General features: G+C 44.3%; 1 long non-coding RNA gene across 2 annotated transcripts in view; it reads right to left on the minus strand.

Annotated features, from left to right (window-relative positions):
- Nucleotides 1-363: 363 nt before the first annotated feature.
- The window catches only part of Crnde (colorectal neoplasia differentially expressed (non-protein coding)), a 30,090-nt gene continuing 12,073 nt past the window's right edge, over nt 364-18,380 (minus strand). Inside the window, exons 6-7 of one of the 2 annotated variants that reach the window (NR_033641.3) lie at nt 720-795; nt 364-599 (exon numbers count right to left, since the gene is read on the minus strand). This is a non-coding gene — a long non-coding RNA (colorectal neoplasia differentially expressed (non-protein coding)). Of the gene's footprint in view, nt 796-18,380 lie in introns of both variants that reach the window. The other variant, NR_110452.1, reaches the window with a different exon arrangement.

The following is an 18,380-nucleotide window of genomic DNA, read 5'->3' on the forward strand; positions in this document are numbered from 1 at the left end:
AAGACCATTCCCTAGGCGCTGAGCTGTTCCGTTAGCGGTGGTACCAGTGAGATAGGAAAGCTGCCGTCATCCTTTGCTGCTCTCCAGTAGGACTGACTTATGATGTGCGTTATAACCAATGAAACTGCCACACACATTAAAATACCTTTGCTTTTCTTCAGAGTAAGATGCACTAAATTATTTTTGTGGGGGGGTTGACCAGAATGCTTAACATCCTGGGCTTGGTTCCCTTAATTACAAAACCACACACATACATGTATATACGTATATAATAATTACACACACACACACACACACACACACACACACACACACACACACACACAAACACACACAGAGCAATAACCATTACACAAACAAACATGTACGTGATTGAGCAATTGATTTTATTGTATGTGTGTGGATGTATACACTTGTAAAGGTCAGAGGGCAACTTTCCGGAGTTGGTTCTCACCTTCCACTCTTTTGCTGCAGGGCCTCTCTTTTGTCTGCAGCTCTGAGGATCTGGGTGGCTGGCCTCAAGCTTCCAGATGAACTCCTGTCTACGCCTCCCATCTTCCCGTAGGAGAGCTGGGGTTCACGGCACGGCATCAAGATTTCTACATGGATGTGGAAGAACAAACTCCTTTTCTCACGCTTGTGCAGAGGTGCTTTTCCCTTCTCAGCCATCCCCCAGCCTCAGGTCTCATATTCTTTACAAAGAGCTCCTGTCTTCTTACAAAGAGGTGACTTTACAGTGGCGAAGCTTGCTGCCATCACTTATCCAAATGGTTTGAAGCCAAGAAACATCCTGTGCTGCGAAGATAAACAGAGGAGAATTTGCATTAGCGGTGTTGACCGGAAGGAAACATCAACTGGAAGGTGGTTCTACAACACGTCTAGAGCCATCACCAACTGTGCTTTGGGAACAAAACACGAAGACTGTTCCACATTTATGAGATCAAAGAGACAGGAACATAACCCAGGAAAGGGGATGAGCTCTGACTGAACCTTTACAGAAGACCCTGAGGTCCCCACTGAGATGTGAATATAAATACGGCCTGTCAGACAAGTGTATCACTGTAAGGCTCCCCTGATTGGGTGATGGGGGACAGAAAGTCCCAAGATGCCCAAGAGTGAAGGAAAGCAAGTGCAATAGAATGTGGGCAATCTGAGTCAGGAAGGACAGATAAGACTTCATCCATGACTGTCGTCTGCAGACATTTAAAATTCTCAAGACAAACCTTGTGAGATATGCTTTAGTGGCTTGGATAGATATATTAGCTGCATTGGAATAAGAAGGCCCGCTACACACTTTACATCAAGACAGGGATATCCAGTTTAAATGATGGGTGAGATGGATGACCAAGTACTTCCAAGACAGTGGTGTGAGCCAGAGCAGAGGCATCAGCACAGCAGACGTTAATCTCTGGGGGTGGGGGTGGGGGTGGGGCAGAAATAGAAGGGACCACAGAGTTGAAAATGGACTGCGCATGGCATATACTTAATCTTCTCTCCTAATCTCTGCAAACTTATTACAGAAAAAAATCAAAAAGAAAAAGACAATGAGGATACTACTGGATAATAAATATCAAGATATCAAGGTATCAAAAGCATTTTCAAGATTTATTTTTATGGATATGGGTGTTTGACCTGCATGTAATTTTGTGTAGAATGGGCATGCAGTGCCTTTGGAGGCCAGAAGAGGGTGCTAGATTCCCTGGAACTGGAGTAAGAGACATTTAGGCACCACATGGGTGCTGGGAATTGAACCTGGGTCCTCGAGAAGAGCAACCAGTGCTCCTAACTGCTCAGTCATCTTTCCAGTCCCCAAAAATAATGTTAAAGGAAATAATTTCATTGGACAAAAAGGTATAGAACTGATGAACTGCCTCTAGTGTGAAGCTTAACTCGAATCCTGCAGACAGAATGATAAAAACTGAGCTCAATGAAAATAACAGTACTGGAATCAGGAGCCAGGTACGGGGCTGGATGAGGGGCCAGGGCTAGCACTAGGGCACACGGAGCATCTATCTGCATACAGCAGTCATGCTCCCAAGCCTTCCTATGTCCAGAGAGCTATCCAAACTGGGGAAATTAAAGGAGAGGTTCCACACACAGGTACTTAAGGAGCACGGGCTGACAGGGCAGGTGGGCTAATGCTTGTTAGAAGTTTGGCTTCTTTGAGACAGAGTCTCAGGCAGTAGCCCAGGTTGGCCTCCAATTTGTGATCCTCTTGCTTCAGCTTCCCCACTGCTGACTTTACAGGCTTGTGACACCATGTCTGGCCCAGTATAATTTGTGTTAAGGATTTGGTATTACAATTATTATGGATCAAATAACATGTACTGTTGGGGCAAGTTTCAATACTTCCTCGATCATGCTTCTAGACAATTAAAGTTAATAGTGCCCTTGTTTCTGTATTTGATTACTTCCTTATACTTCATTTCCCCAAGAGCGCCATCTATTTTATTCCTGTTTCATGACAATCTGTTCTTGTTTTATAGATACAGATTCCTGTTTGTTTCAGTCCTTCATTCATATTGGAAGATTTCCTTACAACATCTTGTATTCCTTAACTATAATTCTTAAAAGACATATCTACTGAAAGAAATTGTAAGGGGCTACCTCTGAAGGATAGACAATGATATATTTCCTTTATAAATCTCTCAGTGGTACTTGTTAGCAACCATATTCATCATTATTTCTTTGATGAAAATAAAAACAGAGACCAAGGAAGGGCCAGCAAAATGGCTCTGCAGGTAGAAGTGCTTGCCCGACTTTCCATCCCAGAATCTACAGTGGAAGGCAAGAACTAACTCCTAGAAACTATCCTCTTACCTCCCCACATGCCAGGAAATGCAAGCACCCTCTCTCTCTCTCTCTCTCTCTCTCTCTCTCTCTCTCTCTCTCTCTCTCTCTCTCACACACACACACACACACACACACACACACACACACACACACACACACACACCGCTACTACCACCACCACCAATGAATTTTAAATATTTTTTAACGTAACTGAAACACCAAAGTAAACTACAACCCAAGCAGGTATATAAATTGCTGTTACGAGAATGAAGGTCTTCCTTCTTGATGGAATGAAGTTAACTTGGAGATGATGAGAAAGACTCAGATCTGACAAGTCACCTGGACAGTGACTGTCAGCAGGGTGGGGCCAGACAACGTGCCTAGATAGAACACAAAAGTCAGGAAGACATTCACTGTCAAAGATGGGCCAGCCATGGTTCAGCCCTGATGGTGAATGCACCCTGTGGGTCCGATAGGTCTCAAGCCCATACTCCAGGCACAGAAGACCATAGCTAGAGTGTATGCAGTTGAGTGTACTTCCCTATTGGAGAAAGGCATCGGCTCCAACAGTTAACTGCTTGGAGCCTGGGGCACTGGGAGAAATAACCACACTCTTCTAACACGGGAGAGAAAGAAAAATCACAGGGTGGTTCCCAGCCTGGAGTGCCACAGGCAAATCTTTCCTCCCACAATCAAAGGGGACAAAGACTCAAGATGTGCCAATCAGAGGAGCATCTGCCAAGACAACACGGTGGGAGAAAAACTTCCCTCCTGGGAAACTGAGTGCCAGGGTCATTCATCACGCAGACTAAGATAATTTTCCTAATAATACATTAAATACACTCTCTCTCTCTCTCTCCTCTCTCTCTCTCTCTCTCTCTCTCTCTCTCTCTCTCTCTCTCTCTCTCTCTCTCTCTCTCTCTCTCCCTCTTCGCCCCCCCCACCCCCGTGACATGTGTGAGTGCAGGCATGCTTGTGGGTGGAAGTCAAGAGGAAGTGGTTCTTGCTGCATCCTACACAGTGTGCTCCAGGAAACCCTGCTGCAGTGACAGAGGAATGAAGACAGACACATGTACAAAACACCTGGGAAGGGGTGGGCTGTGCTAGTTCCAACGCACCTACTAAGCACCCTGGAAACTCAGTGAGGAGTTTATGATGTATGTCACTGTCGGGAGCTGTCTCTGGGTTCTAGGCTGTGGACATCCCTGGGAAAGCTGTGGTCAATGCCTTCTGCACACAGCCATTTCCCTGAGCCTGATGACACACATTCACTTGGGACTTGATCTGCCCCTAGAGGTTTGTACCCTTCACTATGGATCAAACTCAGGTTGTCAACCTCACTCAGCAAGGCCTTGCACCTACTGAGCCATCTGTAAGGTCATTGTGCATTTCTTATGAACGTGTGTGTCTTCTCCATTGAGAATACTGTGTGGTGGGCATGCTTTTGGTTCTAAATGATTGAGTTTACTAAATAGAAAGTAACAGCAAATGAAGGCAGCAGGCAGCAGATAGAGGGCTGGACAGCATCCGGCAGGAGTGATGCCTCTAAGCCCTGCATGCAGAGGTTGCGACAGGAAGGCTGGCCTATGAAAGCAAGGCTGAGTTTAGAGGATAACCCACAGCCTAAGCTAGCTACTAACAGTCAAGAGAGGTGAAGAAAGAACTGGGCATTCAGTCAATGCACCCAGGACAGGTTAATCTTACAAACTACAACAGAGCAGAAGGTAAAGTGGAGCTCAAACAGCACCAGGAACACTGAGACACGTTTACAAACCATTTCCTGTTTATTTGTGCGTATGAGCATTTGAGCTGCATGCTATGTCCACCACACTCACCCCCAGGCCTGGGAAGGTCAGCAGAGGGCATCGGATCCTCTGAAATGCAAGTCAGAGGTAAGTTGTAAGCAGCCACGTGGGGCCTCTGCAAGAGCAACACGTACTCTTAACCACTGAGCCATCATTCCAGCCCCTTAAAATATTTTTAAACTAAAACTAAAAAGCCAATAAAGCTCTGGTAAGTGTGACAAAGAGATACAGAAACTAAAGTAAACTGTATTTGGATTAAGAAAGTGGACAGGGAAGCTGGGCAGTGGTGGCGCACACCTTTAATCCCAGCACTTGGGAGGCAGAGGCAAGTGAATTTCTGAGTTCGAGGCCAGATTGGTCTACAGAGTGAGTTTCCAGGTCAGTCAGGGCTACACAGAGAAACCCTGTATTGAGAAACGAAAGAAAGGAAGAAAGAAAGGAAGAAAGAAAGAAAGAAGAGAAGAGAAGAGAAGAGAAGAGAAGAGAAGAGAAGAGAAGAGAAGAGAAGAGAAGAGAAGAGAAGAGAAGAGAAAAAGAAAAAAGAAAGTGGACACGGGGCTGGAGAGATGGCTTAGTGGTTAAGGTCGTTGGTTGCTCTTCCAGAGGACCTGATTCCATTTCTCACACCCACATGGTGGCTCACAACTGTCTGTGACTCCAGGTCCAGAGGGTCTGCTACCCTTTTCTGACTTCCAAGCATCCTGCTCACATATGATGTACAGACATGCATGCTGGCAAAGGACTCATACAGATAAAATAAATAAATTGGGCACGGGCACAGGCATTGAGGATATCTCTTTCTTTTTTTCTCTTTCTTTCCTTCCTTCCTTCCTTCCTTCCTTCCTTTCTTTCTTTCTTGTTTTGTTTTGTTTTGTTTTGTTTTGTTTTGTTTTTCCAAGACAGGGTTTCTCTGTGTAGCCCTGGCTTTCCTGGAACTCACTCTGTAGACCAGGCTAGCCTCAAACTCAGATATCCGCCTACCTCTGCCTCCCAAATACTGGGATTAAAGGCGTGTGCTACCACTGCTTGCCATTGACAATATTTATATTTCCAAACTAGAGTTTTACAAAGATAAGTTGAAAATCTTAAGTGGATTTTTAAAAATAAAAAAGTATTTACTACTAACCAAGTATTTATCCTCTTCTGTGCTCCAAAAGTGAAATTCATGTTCATTCATTCATTCATTCATTCATTCATTCATTCATTCATTCAAGGGTTATGCCTAACCCAGGACATCGATCCTCACACTCAGGAATGAGAAAGAGATTATCCCTGCCCCCACAGAAACTATATACTAACTACATCCCCAAAATAAACCCTCAGGCAACTTTAAAACATTGTTTGCAAGCTGGCTTTAAGGCTTGTCTAAGAAAAGTAAATGTTAGGAATTAAAATTTCTTTTGAGATAGGAAAGGGGATTTGCCTAAGCAACAAACAGACCCACACGCATTGGTGGTGCTGGAGACCTGTGCTCATGGGAGTTGGCCCAAAGCAGCCAGAGGGAGGACAGGCAAGAGCAAAGTCCTTGGCTTTACCTCTGTAGCCTTCTTCTAAGCTTTGTGTTTATGTTTTGTTTTTGAGATAGGTTTCACTCAAGCTCCTGGCAATCCTCCTGTCTCAGTGTGAACCACCTTCCTAGCTTGTATTAGTTTTCTATTGCTGTGGTAACAAATCACCACCCAGCAAACTTCATTCTTACAGCTCTGGGAGAAGTGGGGAGTGAGCCAAGTTTCGCTTTCTCCAGGACTGTCCCAGGCCTGAGGTCCTGCCTTCTTCAGTGCCAGTGGCTGCCTGCAGTCCTTGGCTTGCGGCCTTGTCTTTCAGGTGCAAAGCCAGAGGGCTCTGCAGCCTTTCTCAGCCTGCAACCTTCTCAAACTTCATCTCTCACCTCCCTTTTCCACATTTAACAGCCCTCGTGATTACTCTAGGATCACCTGGGTAACCCAGAGTAATGGCCCTGGGTTTAAGTCAGTCTCGGCTGAGCTCCAGTGCAACCCTAACCTTAGTTTCCCTTGCCGCTGGCAGTTCTCATACTCACACACAGGGTGTTTTATTCTGTAGCTCAGGCTGATCTGGAACTCTCCTCTCCCAGCTTGGGATCCGCTCCCCATGCCTGAATGAGGATAAAATTAGGTGTGCATGGCAGACATCATTTTAATTAAGAGACTTAACTTACTCTTGTAACAAAACCTTAGAATGTTGTTACAAGGCAAGGCAGTCTACAAATGGACTATCCAAGAACTGGCTACCAAGTGGAGTTACAGTGTTAGACAAAGGGCACATTCAAGCTGTGGAGGGAGAAGAAAAGAGCTCACAAGAGGAAGCTGCAGAAGACACTGCAAATCAAAGATTTGGCTTTTATCCATTCCTTGTATCTCACATTCCGCATATCTCACATGGGTCTAAGATAAAAACTTGAAGGAAATTAATAGCATGGAAAGCTGTATAGGAAAATGTATTTATATCCCTGGAGTGGTAAACGGCTTCCTTATATACTAGTCCACAAAACAAATCTTGGTAATAGTAACATAAAATGAAAACACAGGGGAGAGACTGAGGGAAGAAATGGCTATCTGTGTCAGGGACGCCCACACCATAGGCCTGTCATCCCAGCTGTGTGGAGGCTGAGACAGGAAGGGCTGCAGGTCACTGTCTTCCTGGGCTGCTGAGTGACTTCAAGCTTGCACACTGTGTGAGGTCCTGTCTCAAAAGAGAACAAAGGTGCCTGGGCTGTAGCTCAGCAGGAGAGCCCTTGCTTAGCTTGGGAGGTTCAAACCCTAGCTCCAAAGACATGACAGAGCCACACTCAGATCTCCAGTTTGCCTGAGAGGGCCCTGATAGTACAATAAACCCAAAAGAGACACCAACAGCTTAGTTCCCAGAGGAAAGGTGACAGCAAGTGTGGGAAATCACAACCCAAGCCACATGCCAGGAAGGTACTTGGGGAGTGGGAGTGGGGATGTCCATCTGTGTGGGCACAAGAGACAGGCTAACAGCACACTCTGGTGGCCCTGAGCAGTTTAATCCCTTTGTGCCTCAGTTTCCCTACATAAAACAGAGCTAATAATATATCTTAACTCCTAATGAGTTACTAAGGGCATTGTGAATGTCACCTGGCAGAGGTCCACTCTTCTGTGAGACACCCAGAGCTCGGTGCTCACCCACGCTCACTCACAAACGGTGATCAGCACAGCATTATTTGCTGTGGCAAAACAGAATTACTTTGAATGACACTGAGAGCCAACAGAGAAATACATTTTGTACCTGCACAAATATGAACTCAGTGTTCAAAACCACCAATCAGTAGGCAGTGAGATGGCCTGTTGCCAAGCCTGACCACCTGACTTTGATCTCTGGGATCTCCATAGCAGAAAGAGAAACTAACGCCTGCATGTTTTCTTCTGATCAGCCCGTGAGGTGTGGGCACACACATGCATCTACAGGCTCGTACATGCACGTACCCTTGCGTGCAAGTGAGCTCTCACACACACTTTGGCACATGACTCCCCATAAACAAATGTAACAATTAAAAAAAGAAGACAAACAAACCTAGGTGTGTGATCTGGGGCACCAATGCAGGAGAAAAAGCAGGACTACTTAAAATTGTCTTCGGTAAATGTACTCTATAGTGTGACCTATAAGCACAGACCCACATGTGCACATGTGCCCAGAGCAAGCTGGCTAGGTAGACTAGCTGATCATCGAACTTTGGATTCAACTGGGAGACCTGCCTCAATAAATGTAGTGGGAAGTGATACATTCGATGTCAATTGTCAACCTGTGGCCATCACACTCATATATACATACACATGCATGTCCCTATGTACATGCAACAAACAGACAGCCAAAAAACAAAACAAAGCAAAACAAACAAACAAACAAACAAACAAATGAGGCTGCTGTCAGAGGAGACCACCAACCAGGGAAGCAGGATTGTCGTCTAAGGAAGACTTTATCAAATAAAATACTTTTTACTTTTAAAAGTAAACATGTATTGTTTTGAAAAATGCTTAAACATTGATATAAAATCATGATCACTTAGAATAGTAAAAAAGCAGACACAAGAATTGGAAGGGAAGTTGTGACATTATTTCCCCGTGTCTTTTCTTTTCCCAGAACTGATAAAGGCAAAGGAGCCATCCCTCCCAGTGTCAGGTCACGTGTGGGCTCTCAAGTTCTCTGAAATGTGGCCCAGGAATGTCAAAACCAGACATCTCTCTATGTCTGACATTCTGCAATAAGTGTCTCAATTCCTTGTTTCCACTGTAGATCATATTTTGGAAGTTCTGACTCCCCGGGAAGGTAATGTTTGCAAATTTAAAACATGGCCCTTCAATATTACTTAGCTGACATAAACAAATTAAAATAAGGCCAGCCTAAGCCAGTTGTGTTTATCAACCTGATCCCCTTGGAAAACGAGAGGTGAAGTCCAATCCCTTTTAATACTATTTATTAGTGGAGTAATATAATACATTTTGACAAGTTGAGCAGCGTTAACAGGCAGCTGTTAAAGTCTCTACAGGGCCTGTTTAGAATGAAACAGAGTGCGAGACAGTACTCTAACTGGTTTTACGAACAGCTCAGCCATCAACTATATCCTAACCAAGTACTTTTTATCCAGCTAATTTATGGAGTGAATCCCTCAGGGTCTCCAGTGTCTAGCACTGCAGCTCATTAGAGCCCAATATCCAACTTTTCTCATTGTAGCACTGAAAGCATGTGTGCTTAAAATATAATTACAGGAAAAACAAACAAGGCCCTAGTCCCTGACAGTCCCAGTATTTTTAAATTGACAAAGGCACGAACTTATATGCGATTATTTAGAAAGGAGGATGAATTTGAGCCATTTGCAGCAAGACATTTGCCCAACCATTCATCCTGCATGCAATTAGGACGCTAAAGACTTGGGCTATGAGTTCCTCATGGGAATTAAACTTGCAGGTCTCTTACAAACGCGTAATGTGGTGAGACTTGCTGTCCAATGAGGTGTCTTATTGAAATGTCCCAGGCCGTCTCGCTTGTCACAGCTGTCCTTTCAGCAGCTTGCACTCACAGTGTATAGCTTTCATTACGAAAATAGAAATTTGTGTCCTAAGTGCTGGTACATTACTAATGCTAAATATTTAATTCCCTGGGGTTCCAATTATGGTTGAGTGCTGGCAACACTGATTCCACTCTCTAATAACAACTGTAAAGGCAATTGGAGCATTTTTCAATTAATTAAATACATAGTGAACGAGTAACCTCTTGTCATTTTGCCCTCCAGGACCTGAGCTAATTGCTGTAGAATAAAATGTTTTGAAAATTAACTGATATTCTGGGCTGCACACAGTTATACCATTAAATTACAGTTTGCACAATGAAGTTTGTCTTCTGATAGTTACACTCCACGCTCTGCAGCTGTGAGAAAGTACCTGGTATTATGAGCTTAGCAGGTCCTCCAATTAGGGCCAAGCTGAAAGCCGTGCACGGCCTTTCGGAGCCCATCAGTATCAATGATGGTTGCGCTGCTCACAGATAAGCGGAACGGATTTCCACAAGGAAAGTTCCCCAGACTTCACTATGAACACGAACTCTCGGGCTTCAACATTCTGGAAGTGCGCTCAAAAGAATCCCTATCACTAATTATATTCACACACAGAACTTCAGCACTAAAGTTTTACATTTCTTTTCTGTATTTTTTCCCACATGAGCAAGCTGCAAACCGACCGTCTGGGAGAGGCTGCCTTTTGAAGCACGGCCTGGCAGCTTCTTGTTTCACTCTAGAACAGCACCATAAATAAGCCCCAAATTGATGTCTCAGCTGAGAGGGATGAATCATAAAAGCAAACGCCACATTGAAAATAAACCTTTTTTCTGAAGTACAATGAAATTCGATTAAAGAGCTCATCTCCTCATCCGTCCTTAGCCAGTGTCGCTGCCAACAGGTGTTCCACAGCCCCAGCTCTTGATTGGCCATAATCTGAAATCCATGCTGGGAAGCCACTGGCCTCTCGCAGCTGTCTGTCTAGCAGGGATGATCCCCTGGACAGGTTTCACTGAATTAGGAGTCTCTACAGAAGCACTCCACTCGGGAAGGAAGGCACTGAAAGTGAAATTAATCACTCTGGGATAGAGAGAAGAAATAATAGAGAAAATTTAATCATTTCCATACCAATCTTTAGGGTTTAAATCTTTAATATTTCTAAGATTATAATAACATCTTTGAGAAATGAATCTTAATTACAGGATTAGCATGGAAGTACCAGTCAGTTAATATAAATAGATCAGCCTAAACTGCTGATCTCTCTTAGACTAAACTGGATAATGAGGACTCTTACAATTCTGAGGTGGAGTTGACTTCTCAAGAACTAATGTCAAGATCACTTGAAAATACACATGGCCATAGAGAAAAGAAAAAAATACAAGTTCTCTGGAGGTTTATTGAAATATTAATCCATACAATATATGACATCTTAAAAGACCACTGGCTTCATATATTTTGTCATTAACAATTCTTTATTTGCTGTTGGGTATCATTAATTGTTCCTAACATGATAAACCACTGACTCTGTAAACAAGGACCTGCTAGGTGGTACAGTGGATAATGGTCTTGCTGCGAAGCTGGGTGACATGGGCTCAATTCCTCGGACCCACATGGTGGAAGGAGATCAATGACTCCTGAAAGCTGTTCCACATTCTGCCCATGGCATGCATACACACACATACATGCACTCTAGAACATACACACACGTGCACACATGCACACACACACATACACACAATAAAATCCAGATGTATAAGTAATTACTTGGCAAAGGCACTTCTGTTTTCCAAACTCTCAAAACTATATTTTTTAAACTGAAAAGAGACTTTTCACTTTTACTCTAAGCGGTTCAGCAGTGTTTTTGCACTGAGAAGTGTCCCAGGAGCTGGGAGTAGCTTAGTGAGTGCCTGCCTACATGTATGAAACCCTACGTTCAATCTCCAGCATCGAAGCAAAGAAAGAAATGGATTGAACCTCATTCCCAAATGCTCATGTCCCTCGTTTTGAAAACCAATAATTTTATTAACTGACTAATAACATGGTAAGGCTGGTGTGGTGGTATATGCCTATGACCCCAGCATTTGGGAAATAGAGGCCAGCCTGGACTACACCAGGAGATACTCTGGCAAAATAACAACAAATAAGCAAATATATGGCCAAAACCAAACCAAACAAATACCCAGTTTTCTAAAAACATTGTAACTACAGTAATCACTAAAGCCAGCGTGTTTGTTACTAACTTCCCCCAATTACTGTGCCTGAGCAGTCAGCTGGAGTCAGTTACTAGATCCCACATGAATGTTCTCTCCACTGTCCCCACATCCCCCTCGGGATCACATGTCCCTTGGATCACGTTCCCTCTCCCTCCTCCCTCAGTGTGAGCCCACATACCATGTGCAGAGGGTTTGGCAGCCCTATCTACACAGTCATAACTAGATCTTACCTGTTATTCAACCCACACTCTTATTTTGGAATAAGAAGCAAACCCTATGGGCCCTGAAAACAGAGGATCTAGGTCCACCCGAAGGTACTAACTGTGGTATGACCTGGAGCCAGTCTCTTGAGGCATAGGCTTTGCAGGCCACTCAGTTCAGAGAATGGAACAGCTTAATTCCTGAATGCTCTGAAGACTTGAGGAGGCAAGTCACTGAAGACTCCAGAGCATGTGAAAAGGAGCTTATGAGTCCTGAGGCTTTGAGCCTAAGGGTCACCTGGTGGCACACCCAACAGTGACGGTGTCAAGGAGGATGGAGTGTCTGATGAACCTTAACAGCATGCACAGCAGAGAGAAGAATTAGAGTCATCATGGGTCTTTTCGGAGCTTTTTAAGAATTAAAGCTTTAGCTTTAGTCCCCAAGAGTACAAGCCAAAAAAAGGTCTGTTTGGGAGTTGGAAGTGAAGGAAGAGATTTGAGGATGCTCTCACAGGTAAGGCGCTTGCCTAGCGTGCACAGGCGCTTTGTCTGTGAGCAGCTCCACAAAGACAGATAGAGAAGGAGAACTGAGAAGACAAACACTATCACCATAAAGGCAGTGCTTAATAAACCGAACTTTAGATATGGCCTGTTATAAGCTTGACTTTCTTATTCTTGAGTGTTTAACTAGCTTAAATCCCAGTGTTCCCCTCCTCGGATTAGAATGGGTCTTAGAGGGAAATATGGGACACCAAAGTGGGAAAGGAGGAGTCAGGGCAAGTCCCATCCTGTCACTTTAGTGGTAAAAACGAAACAACAAAACTCACAGAACTGCATGCTGGTCCTTAAGGTGGTGCCTGCAAGTGACCATTCCACATTAGAGGCCAGCACTATGACCTAGTCTCCAAATCTACAAAGCCAAGCTAGGGCATAGGGAATCTACAGCAGGACCAGGAGAAGTACTGCTGGCAGCAATGGAGGGCACACAACCAGTTCAAGGAATGTCAGAAGGAACTAAAACAAACAGGTAGCAAGTCCTCCAAGCAGTCCATCTTGTACTTCAGACCCTGGGTTAGCATCAACATTTTGTGAGACTCTGCTCATAATCCCAGAGGTCCTTTAGCAAGATTTCCAACACCATCAGCCACTGCTAACTCTTAAGGCTTGGCTATCCTGAAAACCCCTTTCCCTGAGGGCTGCAGATCATAGTGGTTTGGGCATACTTAGATAGTTTTATGGTTAATATACTATGGTATAAATAAATAAAGCTCAGTGTAAATATCTCCACTGAAAATACATATGCAATAAAATGACAAATCAAACAGGTTAATAACGAAGTCCATAATAAATAGCTCAGGCATAAGCATGCAGAGCATTAGCAGAGACTCATATAGACTAGCTCTCTTTGAAAAGGAATAAATGGGGCCTAGCAAACACAGAAGTGGATGCTCAGAGTCAGCTATTGAATGGACCACAGGGCCCCCAATGGAGGAACTAGAGAAAGAACCCAAGGAACTAAAGGGAACTGCAACCCTATAGGTGGAACAACAATATGAACTAAGCAGTACCCCGGAGCTCTTGTCTCTAGCTGCATATGTATCAAAAGATGGCCTAGTCGGCCATCACTGCAAAGAGAGACCCATTGGACTTGCAAACTTTATATGCCCCAGTACAGGGGAACGCCAGGGCCAAAAAGGGGGAGTGGGTGGGTAGGGGAGTGGGGGTGGGTGGGTATGGGGGACTTTTGGTATAGCATTGGAAATGTAAATGAGCTAAATACCTAATAAAAAAATGGAAGAAAAAAAAAAGAAAAGGAATAAATGTATTCACAATGGAATTTCAAAATAAAAAGCTAACTTATGTAAACTTAGACACACTATACTTCAGGTGCCCATGCATCTGTGTGTTTACCTAACATTCTGCACTATGCTGGTTCAGTGTCATGTCACAGTAGGTGCTTAATAAGCTGTCCTTGAGCGGAGGAGAGGTATCAGGGTATGGTCAGCTTCCTCGGGAGACATTTAGAGATTAAAACATAAAGCCCCTGAAAACAAGGGTCTGAAGTATACTACACACCGACTCTGATGGGTGTGGGGTCAAGGCTACTGGGTAGTAGCTTTGTTGTTTTGGTTGGGTTTAATGGGACAAGGGAGTAGCTGGCCTGAGGATCCTTGCATAGGTGACAGGAATATAGGGTACCTGTGCTCTCAACACCAGGCCATTCTGAAGACCCCAACTCTCCTTCCCTGGGTGCCCAGAGAGCTATGCTTCCCTTGTACCTTTAAGGTAACTGTAAGGATAAGTTGTCTGACCTCCAATCTTTATCCACTTGTCTTTCTCCCTGCTGGTGCCATGTTCCTGTCTTCAGAATAGAAACACTGCTAGAGTCCACTGCTTTGTTTTGAAGTTTGAACATGCTGTTAAGACTCCTGTCACTGTAACAAGATCCCAGAGAAAGAAACTTGCAGGAGGAAATACTTATTTGCGCTCATACTTTTGGAGGTTAAGTCCTGATCGTCTGGCTCACTGCCTTGGGTCTATAACGAGGCCACATGTTCACAGCATCATGTTCACAATGGAGACACACTTCTTACACTGCAAGCCAGTAAGAAGTGATGATAATCCCACAGTATCCTTTGAGGTCACACCACTGATGACCTACAAGCCTTCTCAAGGCCCCAATCCTCACAGGTTCTTTGATCTCTCAATAGTACCATCTTGAGGGCCAAGCTTTTATCAGAGGCCTTTGGGAAACATTTCAAATCCAAACTTCAGAAACTTCAGAGAGATTTTCGCACCTCATAGAATCATAAACTGGGGTAGGGAGCAATGTCCAATTATGTGTCTCTAAATGCATTATTTCTGCTCTTTTTCTTTTGTGACAAATTCATATATATTTTAAGTAGCTTCGTAGTTTTGAGCTTGGCCTATAAAGAACTTGGAGACCCTCCTGAGGAGTTAACAGTGACCTGTCTGAAAAATCAATGACTTCTCTTGAGTCTGAGGTCCCAGAGAAAGATGCTACCTCCAAAGTTGGAGAAAACCAGATAGATACAGAGAATGACTATTCACATGAGAGTCCTCTGGGAAACAGGCTGGGAGGAGACAAGCCCAGACTGGGATTTGCCAGCTGCTGGAAGCTTGCACTCAAATGTATCTGGGAAGAACTGTGAGTACCAGCAGCTAGAGCCTCATGCTTTTGGCCAATAGATCTTCCTTGGGTTTCGGGCAGAGGGAGAGAAAATAAGCACTGTGAAATAAGCCAGAATATTCTATTCCATTCTGTTCCTACTAACAAGATCTACCAGCAGAAGAATGCCTTAACCCAGTCTAACCTGCAAGGCTCCACCTGTCAGGACCGAGCTGAGCCATTGTCAGGCTCCTCTGGGCTCCTCCAACATGCAGCTCTGGCCACTCTGGCCCAAGAAGCTGAGCAGGAGCAGAGCTGAACCAAGGCTCACTAAAAGGTGTGGCATGCTTCCCCCTCTTCTCCATAGCACATCCCTGAAGACTACAGGTCCTCTCACCCAGCTCCCCACCCCAGTCACCAGAAGGAAATGACAAGGTGCAGTAAGGAGCAAACACACACTTTGAGTAGCTAGAGCTGGGATCAAAGCAGGTAATAAGGCAGACCTTTAAAGCAAGGGGAATGGCGATGGCTTGAGTGATCCTGTCACCTCCAAGGCTCTTGTGTTGGAAACTCAGTCCTCAACATAACAGCATTTGGAGGTGGATCTGAATGGGAAGATGTCATGAGTGGATTAATGGTGCTATAAAAAGAGCTTGAAGGAGTGGGTTCCTCTTCTTGCTCTCTGCCATGTGAGGACACACAGAAAGGCCTTCACCAGCCTTCAGAACTATGGAAATAAATCCCCTTACTTCTAATTACTCATCCTGTCACCCTGTTATAGCAACACAGGTCAACTAAGACACTGGGCAGGCAGGCAAACAACTCTGGTGGATAAAGAGGGTATATGAGGACAGATGGGAAATGTAAGCAGAAAGAAAATGTCAAAAAGGAACAAGCTACAGATTCTAGAGAGCCAACAGAAACGCATTTTCATTGGATGTATCAGACCTAGGAAGGCTCCTAGAGAAAGGAGATACAAACTGCCAAAACTGAGTTGCGTGGAAAAATGACTGAAAAAACAGAAACCATAACAGCTTGGACAAGAATCACAACACTCAGGAGACAGAGGTAGATGGGTTTCTATGAGTTCCAGGACAGCCAGCATAACACACTGAGATCATGCCTACAAAATAAACAAACAAATAAGTAAATAAAATTATAGAGACTAAAAAGGCCATGGAGGCATGCTTAGGTTAAACAAGCAACAAAAGAATAACAAACAACAACAAAGACAACTTGGATCTATGGATTTTACAGAAGGAAGAGCTCCAGAGAAGGGGAAGTAAGGATGGATAACCCACCTGGTCTAAGATGACAGATAACACTGTCAGAAAAGTGACATCATGTGTGGGAAACTGGGGCCGGAGAGATGCTGTGAGTCACACTGAGGACTGAGGGAGAGGTGGCTCAGGGAGGAGGAGACAGAGGAGGGCAGTCAAAGTCAGAGACTATGCCCAGGCAATGGCAAGTACCAAGGTGCAGGGCAGTGTGCCAGGGGCTATTATCTTTGAAGAGAGGTGACCAGCAGATGACACACCAGGACCAAGATGGAGCCCAGCAGCCAGAGCCGGGGGGCACACTGTGTCAGGAGCACTGAGGTGAAGTGGGTGAGAGCTCTAGGCTAGTAGCTGTCAAAAGCCTCGTAGCTGCTAATAATCAGATGGCAGAACAGGGGATCAACATTCTCTGTGCTCCAGCTGGGGACATGGTGCTGGAGGAGCTAAGTTAGATTGGGAGGACTTTAGAAAATGAAATATTTTTAAATGTAGAAGAAAGTAAGAACAGAAGATAAAATGGTGATTGGCTGGCCAGAAGGGAAGCCCATTCCTATGAAAATATGCTACAACTAGGACTATGGGATCAATACCACTACTAAATATAAAATCATGGGCATCTTAATTTCATTGCATTTCATAGACACTTTGAGTAAATCTGTGATTCCTGTAAGTTTAAAAACAGTTCAGCCATTCTGAAGACACAGACTTATAATACCAGATAATCAAAAGGCTGAGGCTGGAGGAACACAAGTTCCAGGCCCCCCTGAGAACTCCGTGTCAGACTTTAAACACTAAAGAGGTATATCCTAGCAGCCAAGTGCTTGCCTACCTCAGACTAGGGAGACCCTTCTTAAAGGGACCTATACTGGATCAAAGCTCCAAAAACCGACAGATGGTTAGCAAAGGCTCGTAAGCACTCTCTTCTGGCCTTGTACTTAAAAAAATCATAACGTATGCAATTTTTCCTCTTTTTTTTCATTTGATTTTAGAGACAGTGTCTCACCATTTAGCTCTGGCTATCCTGGAACTCACTCTGCAGACTAGGCTGGCCTCAAACTCAGAAATCCACCTGCCACCACCTCCCAAGTGCTGGGATTAAAGATGTGGGCCACCATGCCCAGCCCAAAGCAATTTCTTAATAATGACATTGGCTCTATACAGTTTTACAAAGTAGTTACTCTCTAACTTTTACGGATGATTTTGGTTTTAATTTTGAAGCTCTTCCCAAAGAGCTTTCAATGTCTACAATAAACTACAATTTGAAATGTACTATAGGTTTACAGATTAGGTATTTAAGATACCAAATAAATACAAGTCCTTAACAAATACAAAGGGAGAAAATGGATTGAGCCTCCTAATCTGAAAGAATCTTGCAAGCCCCACTGTTATGGGAAAAGCAGCTATCTGATTTCCACTCAGCCCCACAGCTCTTCTTACTCACTGTGGTTTGCAGAGGGAGCCCAGGGCCTCACACAGTCTGGGAATGCCTACTGCATTGCTCTACCTCACCAGCACAAACTCAAACTTATGAATCCTTTCAAAGAAGGATGGCTCAGAAAAACACATGGCTAAGCCGACTGCTAGCCAGGCAGACACATGAATGCTTCAAGAAATCCTGGCTAGACCAGATCTCACCCTGGTAACCTGCAGCCTTGCTTCAGTTTGTGCCCCTCTTTGTGGCTGCTTCTCCAGGTCTCGTGAGTCTACTTGAGAAGACAAGCTTGGCCGCCCCTTAGTCTCCTTATCCAGCTCTCCTCCATCGCATCCTGTGTCTTTGCTCCTGAATTCTGAGTTTCTAATAAAGCATCAGTGTGAGGATTCCTTGTTTCTTCTCAGTTAATCTTTACTTGCCAGTCTAGAAGTGTCACTTGGGGGTGGGGCACTCTAATGTTAGGGACCCAGTACCTCAAAGTACAACACTGGATAAACCCTCCAC

This window comes from Mus musculus, chromosome 8, assembly GCF_000001635.26.
Source record: "Mus musculus strain C57BL/6J chromosome 8, GRCm38.p6 C57BL/6J".
Taxonomy (NCBI): domain Eukaryota; kingdom Metazoa; phylum Chordata; class Mammalia; order Rodentia; family Muridae; genus Mus; species Mus musculus.